Consider the following 11,092-nt stretch of genomic DNA (forward strand, 5'->3'; position numbering starts at 1 on the left):
TTATTTTGTTTACTCCTCTCCTTCCCACCCAGTTTTGTCTTTATTTAGAGCCTAGTTCTATGCCTCAGTCCCTGAGGAAGTACTTAGTAAATGTTTCTGGAATGATTAAAGGAAATTATAGTCATTTTTAAAACCAGTTCAGAAGTAGGAAACCCAAGTCCTGTGTCCTCCAACTGAACACGTGGCACAATGTTATGGTTTAAATACAGCCACAACCTAACTGAAGTTTTAAGTAACTGTCCTGATTTTTTTTTTTTCTAATTTCAAACTGAAGTAGAGGACACACTGTACTAGAGAGAAGGGTTCCACCCACCTGCCTGGCATATCTAAGTCATGTTTTTAGTCCTTTCCCCTCCCAGTATTATTTCCAAGCATAATGTTGCCTGGCAACTTGTGCAGAATTCACATGCTTGTGGTAATGTTGCAATAACTGAGTAAAAATTGTGTGTACAATGGGGGGAAAGAATCTTGTTTGTCTTCTTTGACCCATTAGCCAGTAAAAGGCTTTAATGCCACTATTGTCAGCCCATTTAGTCTTCTTTGACAGCAAAACAACTAACATTCTTGTCCTAAAGATTTATAATTGAGATTTTTAAATCGCCCTCTCTACTTTAAATACATATAGCAGAGTCTAAATGCATATTCTTAATAACATTAGGTTTGAAATCTTATAGAACTAAGAACTTGTACTCACTAGATAGGTGCTTTAACCTTCAGCCTTTAGTTCCTTTCTACTGGGATGGAATGTAGTAACTCTAGTTTTTTTCTCATGCTTCTCCCCTCTCTTTACAGATACATAAAAGACTGTTTGGGGGAGTTGTCACTTATTTTGGCAATACTGACCCGAGCTTGCTAGGCAAGCTTGCCAGTCTCTACCACTTAAGGCATACCTCTGTACTTTTAAGGAGTTTCAATAACTGAAAAGGTCACTTCACAAATCATTAACAGGAAATCGTGAATTCAGTATGCTCAAAAAAAAAAAAAAAAGAAAAAAAGCATAGATAATTGTTAATTTGTCTGCCCTTTGGATTTGAGACATACAGGAAATAACCTGGATAACCGAGAAGAATGAGGACATGAGGACTGGTCATTTGTGATTATTTATCAGCTGTGTTGAAATGACTGCAGCACAAAATATGTTAAGACTCTTCTTCAGTGAGTGGAGGTTGTGGGGGGCTGTGTTACTAGCAGGGAGAGGAGATAAGATAGACACACCCTAGTAGAGCAGTGATGGCTCACTCCTGTAATCCTAGCTAGTCAGGAGGCTGAGATCTGAGGATCATGGTTCAAAGCCAGTCTGGGCAGGAAAGTCCATGGGACTCTTATCTCCAATAAACGACCAGAAAACCGGAAGTGGTGCTGTGGTGTTTGCCTTGAGCTGAAGAGCTGAGGGGCAGCACCCAGGCCCAGAGTTCAAACCCCACAACCAAAAAAACAAAACAAAAAAAAAGACACACCCAATTGCTGGGTTTTTGTTAGCAACTTGAGCTTGTTTGGTATTGCTATGTTTTGATGATTCAGTGGTGAGTCACTTTTAAAGTTCTGCAAATGTCCTGCTCAGCTCCAACAGAGTTGAGAGATACACTCATGGAGTTGCTACCTGGATAGATAATCCAGGTGTGTGACATATTCAGCCAGTTGGAAGCACAAATGCATATATAGATGACACTGGTTCCTAAATGCAGAAATAAGCTTTAGTTGGAGGTCTTCTGTTGAGTGTCTGTTTTTTTCCCCCAAGCATTTATTTCAGGAGTCTGGGAATGTAGCTTAGTGGTAGAGTGCTTGCCTAGTATGCATGAAGACCTGGGTTTGATTCCTCAGTACCACATAAACAGAAAAGCCCCCCTGAACTTTTTTTGCTCAAGGCTAGCACTCTACCACTTTGAGCCACAATGCCACTTCTGGCTTTTTCTGTTTATGTGGTACTGAGGAATTGAACCCAGGGCTTCATGCATGTTAGGCAAGCACTCTACCACCAAGCCACATTCCTAGCCCTTTACTTACATTTTATGGACAAATAAAATGAAATGTATTGTTAGAAATATAGCCCAGTGGGGGCTGGGAAGGTGGCTCAGTGGTAGAGTGCTTGCTGTGCATGCATGAGGCCCTGGGTTTGATTCCTCAGCCCCACATAAGCAGAAAAAGCAGGAAGTGGCTCTGTGGCTTAAGTGGTAAAGCGCTAGCCTTGAGCTGAAAAGCTGAGGGACAGTGTCCAAGCCCAGAGTTCAAGCCCCACAACGACCAAAAAAAAAAAAAGAATATAGCCCAGTGGTAGAGCACTTGCTTAAATATGCTCAAGGACTGGATTTTACTGTAGTACCAAAGGGGGGAAAAGTCACAGATTTAAAAGTGCTGCCATTGCCGGGCTCTGGTGGCTCAAGCCTGTAATCCTAGCTACTCAGGAGGCTGAGATCTGAGGATCATGGTTCAAAGCCAGCCCGGGCAGGAGAGACCGTGAGACTCCTATCTCCAATAAACCACCAGAAAACCGGAAGTGGCGCTGTGGCTCAAGTGGTAGAGCGCTCGCCTTGAGCTGAAGAGCTGAGGGACAGCGCCCAGGCCCAGAGTTCAAGCCCCACGACCGACAAAAAAAAAAAAAAAAAAAAAGTGCTGCCATAAATTATTACTGATGCTATTTTTATTATATATTAATTGAATTATATAGTAATTGAATAAGTTTCCTATGACTCATTCCTATAATCCTATTCAGAAGGTTCACATCTGAGGATCAAGATTCATAAAAAAATCCATGAGACTCCTGTTTCCAATTAACCACCAAAAAGCTGGAAGTGGAGCTGTGGCTCAAGTGATAGACTGCCAGCCTTTGAGCAAAAACTGAGGCACAGCACTCAGGACCAAATTCAAGCCCCAAGAGTAGCCAAAGTAAGAAAAAAGAAAGAAAGAAAATGTCACAGTGAAACTTAGGACTTTTTGTTGTTGTTGTTTGGTTGCCAGTACTGGGGCTTAGCCATAGCTGTTGCTAGCTCAAGGCTAGTACGCTACTATTTCTGTTTCAGCCACAGCTCTGCTTCCAGCCTTTTGGTGGTTAATTGGAGATTAGAGTCTCACAGACTTTCTTGCCCAGGCAGACTTTGAACCTGGATCTTCCGATGTCAGCTTCCTGAGTACCTAAGATTATAAACATGAGCCACTAGCATCTGGCAGGACTGCAGACTTTTATTGGGTCCTGGACACATAAGGGTAGTCAATTCTAGAAAACTGGATTATGATATACTGAAGCCACAGCACCACTTCCACATCTGGTTTTTTGGAGGTAAGAATTTTTCATGGCCTTTATTGCTGGGGCTGGCTTTGAACAGTGATCCCTCAGATCTCAGCTTCCTGAGTAGTTAGGGTTACAGACATGAGTCACCAATGCCCACCTTGTACTTGTCTTCTAGAGACTAGTTTGCATTATCAACTATTCCCAAATGTTGGGTAGGGAAAGTCTTGACCTTAAATGGTCAGACCAGGTTGTCATTTTTCACAGGCAGTGTGGGGATGTGTCATTAAGTGCCTGTTACAAGTCATTGCATTGACATCAGCAATCCAGGATGTGATTGTTCTCAATATCCAGGCTAGAATTCTCAGCCATCCTCTCTTTGCCTAACTCCTGTATTATTCTTCCTCCACAGAGAATGCATTGGGTAAGATGAAAGGTAAGAATTGGGAAGAGCTGGGAAGGTGGCTCAGTGGTAGAGCGCTTGCCTTGCATGCATGAGGCCCTGAGTTTGATTCCTCAGCACCACATCAGCAAAAAAAGCCAGAAGTGGCACTGTGACTTAAGTGGTAGAGTGCAAGCCTTGAGCTGAAGAGCTGAGGGACAGCACCCAGGTCCAGAGTTCAGGCCCCACGACCAACAACAACAAAAATTAATTAGGAGATTTGGCTAGTCACTGGTTTCAGCTGTTGAGGCAGGATACACTTGATGTGAGATTGGGAAGTGGATCCAGAGGAATGCAGATTTGCACTTCTACTTTTTTGTTTTATCATAAATCCCAAATGGCCAGGCACTGGGGCTCACTCCTGTAATACTAGCTGTTCAGGAGGCTGAGATCTGAGGATTGCGATTCCAAGCTGGCCTGGGCAGGAAAGACCCAGTGAGACTCTTATCTCCAGCTAACCACCAGAAAACCAGAAGTTGTGCTGTGGCTCAAAGTGGTGGAGTGCTAGTCTTGGGATAGCACTCAGACCTGAATTCAAGCCCACTACTGGCAAAAAAAATATATATAAAATAAAATCTACATATTTTATTTATGTATTATTTATCTTTTTGTGCTGGTCCTGGATCATGAACTCTGAGCCTGAGATTTGTGCTCAAAGTTAGAGCTCTACCACTTGAGCCACAGCTTCACTTCTGGCTCAGATCAGCTTCCTGAATAGCTAGGATTATAAGTGTGAGCCATCAGTGCCAGGCAATTACTTCCCACAACCCTTTTTTTTTTAAATTTTTTATTGTGAAAATACCATACAGAGGGGCTGAGAAGGTGGCTCAGTGGGAGAGTGCTTGCCTTGCATGCATGAGGCCCTGGGTTCGATTCCTCAGCACCACATAAGCAGAAATAAAAAAGCCGTAAGTGGTGCTGTGGCTCAAGTGGTAGAGTGCTAGCCTTGAGCTGAAGAGCTGAGGGACAGCACCCAGGCCCAGAGTTCATGACCGGACCCCCCCCCCAAAAAAAAATATATATATATTTATATACCATACAGAGGGGTTACAATTACATGGGTAAGGTAATGAGTACATTTTTTTTTTTTATTCTTTTGCTTTTGCTTATTATTTTTTCTTTTTTGCCAGTCCTGGGGCTTGAACTCAGGACCTGGGCACTGTCCCTGAGCTTCTTTTTGCTCAAAGCTAATGCTCTACCTACCATTTGAGCCACAGCACCACTTCTGGCTTTTTTCTGTATATGTGGTACTGAGGAATCCAGGGCTTGATGCATGTTAGGCAAGCACTCTACCACTGAGCCACCTTAACAGCCCGATGAGTACATTTCTTATCAAGCATTGTTACCACCTCCTGTTTCCCCTTCCTATCCCTTCCCATCTCCCTCTCCCCCCCCAACCCTTTTGTTTTTTTGTCAGTCGTACTGATGAGGTCAGCTCCTGGAAGGCAACTCCACCCTCCTCGCAGCAAAGTCTCCGCCCAGAACCTGTGTTACCTAGGCAACTGGCACACCTGAAAGAGGTCACCTCTGGATTCGATGTGGCCACACCTTTCCCTACCTCTACCCTAGATAAAGCCTAGCCCAGTGCCAGCCGCCCTCTTTCCAAGCCTTGTGGAGTGCCAACATGGCCTGGTGCCAGCCAGAACGATGAATTAACCTAGCCCTTACCTGAATACCACGTGCGTGCCTGGTACTGTTCTTACTCAACCTCTTTTTAAAAACCTAACAGTGGGGGCTTGAACTCAGGTCCTGGGCTCTGTCTCTGAGCTTTTTTGCTCAAGGTTAGTGCTGTACCACTTTGAACTATTGTGCCACTTTTGGTTTTCTGGTGGTTAATTGGTGATAAGAGTCTCACGGACTTTCCTGCATGGGCTAGCTTTGAACCATGATCCTCAGATCTCAGCCTATTGAGTAGCTAGGATTATAGGTGTGAGCCACCAGTTCCCAGCTGACTTCATTTTTTTTTTTTTGGTCCGGTCATGGGGCCTGAACTCTGGGCCTGGACACTGTCCCTCAGCTCTTCAGCTCAAGGCTAGCGCTCTACCACTTGAGCCACAGCGCCACGTCCGGCTTTTTTCTTTTTGCTTATGTGGTGCTGAGGAATCGAACCCAGGGCCTCAGGCATGCAAGGCAAGCGCTCTGCCACTGAGCCACCTTCCCAGCCCCAAATTTTTTCTTTTTTTTTTTTGTCAGTCATGGGGCTTGAACTCTGGGCCTGGGCGCTGTCCCTCAGCTCTTCAGCTCAAGGCGAGTGCTCTACAACTTGAGCTACAGCGCCACTTCCCAGCCCATATTTTTAATAGACTGAATGATACACAAAACTATCAGAATGCCTACCCAAGAAAGCCAAAGGAGGCCTATTGTTATCTCTAAAGTGGGACAAGACAGAATTATGATACATGAATCCAGGACAGACTTATACCTGTAACCCTATTTTCTTAGGCGGCTGAGATCTGGAGTATAGGGTTGAAGCCAGCCTGAACAGAAAAGTCTGAGCCGGGCGCTGGTGGCTCACGCCTGTAATCCTAGCTACTCAGGAGGCTGAGATCTGAGGATCGCGGTTCAAAGCCAGCCCGGGCAGGAGAGACCATGAGACTCCTATCTCCAATAAACCACCAGAAAACCGGAAGTGGCGCTGTAGCTCAAGTGGTAGAGCGCTCGCCTTGAGCTGAAGAGCTGAAGGACAGCGCCCAGGCCCAGAGTTCAAGCCCCACGACCAACAACAACAACAAAAAAAAGAAAAGTCTGCAAAACTCTTCAGTAAAATGCTGGACTGGAAATGTGGCTCAAGTGTAGTGCCAGCTATGAGTGAAAATGTAAGGCTCTGAGTTCAAGCCCTAGTACCAGTATATAATACAGTGCTAGCATTCAACTAATAATAGTGGTTAAGGGATAGAGCATGGTTCAAGGGATAGAACACCTATCTAACAAGCACAAGGCCCTGAGTTTAAATTCTACTACCTCTGAAAACATTCTTCATCCTCATCCTCATCATCTAGTAGTTGGAAGCCAGGCAGACAAATTCAAGAGACTTTCAATAAGCAGCAAAATGCTGGAATAGAGACATGGCTCAAGTGATGGAGTACTAGCCTTGAGCAAGAAAGCCAAAACAGCAAGAAAATGAGCTCTTGAGGCTATGAGTTCAAGTCTCAGACCAGCACCCCTCTAAAAAGAAAAATTATAGACAGATGTCCTTGATTAGCCAACGTTCTTGGTACATATGGACTGCTCCTCTCTTTCAGGTCTCGACTAGTCTTTTCCTCCTTGCTCTAGGAAAAAAGCCTGGTATATTATTCCATGTATGTATGGAAATGACATGGAAATTCCCTTATATACTAATATATGCTCATAAAATAATCAAGGAAGGAAGAAACACAAAAGGAAGAAAGGAAGGAAGGAGAAAGAAAAGGAGCCTGAACTTCTGTTTCTTAATCTGTTTACTTCATCCAGCCTGGCCTTCCTCACAGTCTCCCACAAGCAGCCTTGTGCTATGGTTTCAGTCTGTGGGAGGTGCTGATAAGAAAAAGAGCTTCCTGCCCTACACCCCTGCCCCCCCCCCCCCAATTTGCCTCCCAAAGGGCTTTGTTCTCAGTTAGCCTAGTGAAAGTATTAGGATTGCTGACCACACCCACCTGCAGTGTTAGCCCAACTTCCAGCCTTCCATTTAAGGTACTTGAAGTAACCAGTCCTTTGTTCTTTTGTTCATCCCCCCCCCCCCCCCCCATTCAGCCTCCTCCACCAGCTCTGCTGACTTCCAGGGCCCTATGTGGCCAGTATTCTGTCAAGTGATCTTAAGAAACAACAGAAGAGCTACACACACAAAAACCAGACAATGTAAATAAAGATACAATATTCTTTTTCCAGTCCTGCGGTTTTCCACCTGTGTGCTCTCCCTGAACTTCTTTTTGTTCAAAGCTAGTGTTCTTACCATTTGAGCCACAGCACCACTTCTGGCTTTTTCTGAGTAGTTTACTGGCGACAAGAGTCTCACAGAGGGGCTGGGAAGTTGGCTCAGTGGTAGAGCGCTTGCCTTGCATGCCTGAGGCCCTGGGTTCAATTCCTCAGCACCACATAAGCAAAAAGAAAAAAGCCGGAAGTGGCGCTGTGGCTCAAGTGGTGGAACGCTAGCCTTGAGCTGAAGAGCTGAGGGACAGCGCCCAGGCCCAGAGTTCAGGCCCCACGACCGGACCCCAAAAAAAAAAAAAAGAGTCTCACAGACTTTCTTGCCCTGGTTGGCTTTGAACCAAGATCATCAGCTCTCAGCCTCCTGAGTAGCTAGGATTTCAGGCATGACCTCAGGCACCCAGCTAGAAAGAATAGTCTTTTCCCTCGTATTGTTTCCAACAGTAATTTGTTTTTATTACTTTGGATACCTAGTTATAGTCTCTAATCGATAATAATTCTCTTCCCTAACATTTTGACTTATTGTCATTACATTTACTGGCACTTCTAGAGCAGCATCAAATAATAGAAGTCATGCACATTCTTGTCTTCTTCCTGACCTTAGTGGAGATTTCAAGGATAATGGTGCTTTAGCCAGATGTTGGTGGCCCAGACCCTTAACCCTAGCTACTCAGGATGCTGAGATCTGAAAATGGCAATTCAATGACATCCCAGGCTGCAAAATCCATGATGAGACTCTAATCTCCAATTAACCATCAAAAAGCCAGTAATAGCACTGTGGCTCTAGTGGTAGAGCAGCCTTGATTATAAAAGCTCAAGGAGCATGCCTAGGCCCTGAGTTTAAGCCCCAGGTTTGGTGAAGAAGAAGAAGGAAGCCCCTTGCCACAACAACAAAGAAGTGGCCTCCTGTGTTTCTTAGCTTGTGTCCTCCTTCAACGACATCACTACTGTAACCATATCACTGTCTCCTCAGTGGTCTGCTGGTTCCTCCCAAAAGGACCACCTGGATAATTTAGGATGGTCTCTCTACCTCAAGATCTCACATCTGCAAAGTCCCTTTTGACACAGAAAATTAAGCACAATCTACTTGTGGGGACGAGATTTTGGCCATATTGAGGAAGGTACTTTGCCATCCACATCCCTTGATGTGACCAGGCTGTTCTACCCAGTGCAACCCATCTAAAACTATCCTACACAATCTCAGAGCCAAGAGGAGTCCTGCGCAGTATGAATCCCTTGATTTGTTGCAACAGTTTTCTTTTAGGCTATTTCTAAACTTTTTAACTATTAAAACTAATGTGACTATAACTTTAGGACATGTGATTGGATGAAGTATTTCTGGGTCGAGGAATTGTGCATTTTTAAATCTGTTTCCATAAATCCTTGCCCAGAATGTCAACTTTTTGGGTTGAGGTGCTAGAAATGGAAATTAATGCCTTGTATGTGCTTGGCAAGTGCCAAGTTGAGCTCCCCCAACCCCATCAAAAAGAATTTTTTTTTTGTCGGTCGTGGGGCTTGAACTCTGGGCCTGGGCACTGTCCCTCAGCTCTTCAGCTCAAGGCGAGCGCTCTACCACTTGAGCTACAGTGCCACTTCCGGTTTTCTGGTGGTTTATTGGAGATAGGAGTCTCATGGTCTCTCCTGCCCGGACTGGCTTTGAACCGCGATCCTCAGATCTCAGCCTCCTGAGTAGCTAGGATTACAGGCGTGAGCCACCAGCACCCGGCTCCATCAAAAAAATTTTTATTTCCCAATTTGACAGGGAAAATATGGGATCTTGTTTGTGTGTGTGTGTGTGTGTGTGTGTGTGTGTGTGTGTGTGTGTGTGTGTGTTTTCTTGTAGTAGGGTTTGAATTCAGGGTCTTGTACTTGCTTGGCTGCTTGTTATAGCTACCACTCTACCACTTGAGTCATGCCTGAAGCTCAGCTTTTAGGTGAGTATTTTGGATAGAGTCTCTCAAACTCTTCTGCTGAGGCTGGCTTTGAACTGAGGTCCTCTGGATCTTAACCTAAGTATCTATCTGGATGCTAGTGTAAGCCTGCAGCATCCGGCTTCATACAGATTTCCTTTCTTAATTTTATCATTTTATTTTGAATCATTCCAGTAGAGTTTTAATATTGATTTCTCTTATTATAAGTGGGTCTATGCAATTTTTCATTTGTTTAAAAGGCCATTTCTTTTTTTTTTTTTTGGGGGGGGTGGGTCCAGTCGTGGGGCCTGAACTCTGGGCCTGGCTCTGTCCCTCAGCTCTTCAGCTCAAGGCTAGCACTCTACCACTTGAGCCACAGCGCCACTTCTGGCTTTTTTCTTTTTGCTTATGTGGTGCTGAGGAATCGAACCCAGGGCCTCATGCATGCAAGGCAAGCGCTCTACCACTGAGCCACCTTCCCAGCCCTAAAAGGCCATTTCTTGACCAGAGTATTGCTTAAGTGGTAAAGCACCAGCCATGAGCAAGAAAGTCACACAAGAATGTAAGGCCCTGAGTTTAAGCTTTGTTACCAACACATCTCATGCACACAATAATAGTAACAATAGTAGTGATAGCCATTTCTGTGTTGTTCCTGTGATTTATTGGCACAATCAGGTGAAAAGTTGTGTCAGGATTATAGGCCCCTCTGAAGATGATGGTAGGGAAGTTTTTCAATGAGCAAGGAAGAATCTATAGAACTAAGATCCTTGCTGACTTCCAAAACAGGAAGGATTCCTTGAGGTTGTACTAAGCTAAACTTAGAAACAGTTTAGTGATCTGGGTTCCAGGGTTCTTGGAGAGGTGATGGAGGCATTCAGAAGTTAGGAGCAAGGCAAGCAAAAGGATATTTATTTTGGAGCTCCTGTTCAAGACTGTGCAACAGAGGCTAGCATGGTAGCTTCTTATCTTTAAGTAAAGCTTTCCTGGCATGTGCAAGCCTCTGGGTTCAGTCCCTAGCACCACCAGAAAACAACTTGTGCAAGATGTGGTGATGCATACCTATAATCTCATTCCAGAGGCAGAAGTAGGAGGATCGCAAGTTTGAGGCCAGCTTGGTCTGTTGACACCTGTCACAGTCCCTTTTCTGTGGCTACAACAGCAAAATACAGACTGGATATTTTTTTTTTTGGTTGTGGGGTTTGAACTCTGGACCTGGGCGCTGTCCCTCAGCTCTTCAGCTCAAGGCTAGCGCTCTACCACTTGAGCTACAGTGCCACTTCCAATTTTCTGGTGGTTTATTGGAGATAATAGTCTCACAGATGGACGGGGGGTTGGCTCAGTGGTAGAATGCTTGCCTTGCATGCATGAGGCCCTGTGTTTGATTCCTCGGTGCTGGTGCCACATAAGCAGAAAAATCTGGAAGTGTCACTTATGCCTCAAGTGGTAGAGCACTAGCCTTGAGATGAAGAGCTGAGGGACAGCGCCCAGGCCTAGAGTTCAGGCCCCACGACTGACAAAAAAAAAAGTCTCACAGACTTTCCTGCCCGGGTTGGCTTTGAACTGTGATCCTCAGATCCCAGCCTCCTGAGTAGCTAGAATTACAGGAGTGAGCCA

Source organism: Dipodomys spectabilis, unplaced genomic scaffold (genome assembly GCF_019054845.1).
Source record: "Dipodomys spectabilis isolate Male_0828 unplaced genomic scaffold, ASM1905484v1 ptg000145l, whole genome shotgun sequence".
NCBI lineage: Eukaryota > Metazoa > Chordata > Mammalia > Rodentia > Heteromyidae > Dipodomys > Dipodomys spectabilis.